We start from the raw sequence: 1,966 nt of genomic DNA, 5'->3' as shown, positions 1-1,966 counted from the left end.
TGGACTCCTTGCAGTGTAACAGGAGCTCCAAAAACCCGTGAGAGCTGACCACTTGGCTCTTGCCCACTCCAGAAGCGATGCTGCAGGACCGACAGGGCTGTGACATGCGCTTGGAGCAAACGCAGACTGGACCGCAGGCACTCCACACCCATATTCCTGTGTGGGAAAGGAAATAACTGAGTAGTCCAAGGCCTGTTCGTAACAGGGACCGAAGAGCTGAAAACATGTTGCACGTTCCTCTAAAGCTAAAACAGTGTGGAGAGCACTCCGCAGCTGAGGAAAACGCTGCTGAGGCATTCCACACCTCCCCATCAGACCTCCAGTCTCGGGAAGATCACGTCAGCTGATGCTTTGCACCTCCCCAGTGGGTCCAGTCTACGCCTATGAAGCCCCTTAAGAAGCTGGCAAGCACTCGCCCTTTCAGAAGTGCGTGCTGGGGCAGCGGGGGGCTGCTGCCTCGGCTGAGGTTTAACAACAAGGTGTAAGGGGAGAGCTTGGAGGAAAGGGAAGGACTGGTAACCGCGTGAAGGTGCTTACACTGCAGCCAAACAGCACGCGCTGGGAGCCCTTACGCCTTCACATCTTAAGTACTGAGTGGACTGTAGGAGGCAGGATAGAAATCCTGGAGTAAAAATAATCTGGGAAGAATCGCAATAGGTCCATTTCCTGAGCTCCATCGTACAGAACTCTCTTCTTCAACATCCATCCTGCTCGCGGGAGAGTTTGAACTGCTGCGCCAAATCTACCCCTTCCCTTGGCGCAATTTGCAAGCTGCACCTGGGAGAAAAGCTCCCCGTCACCCCCGGCAGCTCTGACAAATTCTGCGGCGCCAGGAAAACAGCAGGCCCCGAGTAAACAGAGAGGCTGCGTTACATCAGTCCCTCCTCAGATCACAAGCACTTGGAACATGAAAAATAAATTAAAAAAAATTCATGAGACTGATCTGTTGCATCTGTGAAAGAGAGACTGTAGCTCATTTCTCAGTGCCAGTAAATAGGTGTTCGCGTATCTCTTCTTCTGCACATCCACACAAGAACTGGATGGTTTTTTCTTTGTTCAAGACAATTGTCCTGATCATTTACTGCCCGTATCTACAACCCACAAAAGATGTGTTTCAAACCAGCTGTATTTTTTTTTTTTGTGGGGAGGGAAAAGGGAGGGAATCCTGAAATTAATAAGTGAAGCTAAATAATTCCTGGCCATCCTCTTTTATAGAAAACAAGTCTATTCCCCCACCATTCCACACCCCATATTATTGTTGTTGTATTATCTGTATGAGCCAGGCATTGACAAGGAGATGGAAAAAAAAATGACAGGACATTGTAAGAGAATTTAATGAAGTGGCTCCAAATATTGTATCGAAATAAATGAAGTGAATAATGCAAGAGCTCATTCCAGGTCCCTTCTACAACAATAACTATTGTGTGAGCAGCACATCTGAGGAGATGGGGATGGATGGATGAATACAAAGGTGCCGCTCCAGCACATCACAGAGCAGAGAACAATGGGCAGCCTGAATTGCTATATTTAATGTCAGTAATTCTTTGAGTCCAGATACTCAGGAAGAAAATAGGGGGTAAAAGAGGAGGAGGAGGAATTATCAGCCTTTCTGATCTCCCTTAACTATTTTGCTTCTGCTTAGGATGGAGGACAATGGGCTGATTGTAGGCTGAATTTCTGAACTCCTGTGTGTGCCCACCACGCCTTTCGAGCAGCCTGACAACAGCCGTCAGCAAGCAGAGCTGCTGGCCTCCACTAGGAAGAAGACCCTCGCTTGGCACTACCACTCACAAATTCTGTGCCTGCCATCAAAACTCCATGCAATGGCACGCAACAGCGATGGCCCTGAGCCACAACACGCGGGCCCGACACAAGGGCTCTGATCGGCAGCTTGGTCCGGGCCCGGCTCCAGCAGCAGGTACAACTGGCCTCACCTTCAGCCCTGGCCCCGCAGTGGATGCGGTTC

Source organism: Buceros rhinoceros, unplaced genomic scaffold (assembly GCF_000710305.1).
Source record: "Buceros rhinoceros silvestris isolate BGI_N320 unplaced genomic scaffold, ASM71030v1 scaffold1669, whole genome shotgun sequence".
Taxonomy (NCBI): domain Eukaryota; kingdom Metazoa; phylum Chordata; class Aves; order Bucerotiformes; family Bucerotidae; genus Buceros; species Buceros rhinoceros.
This window is presented reverse-complemented; position numbering follows the sequence as displayed.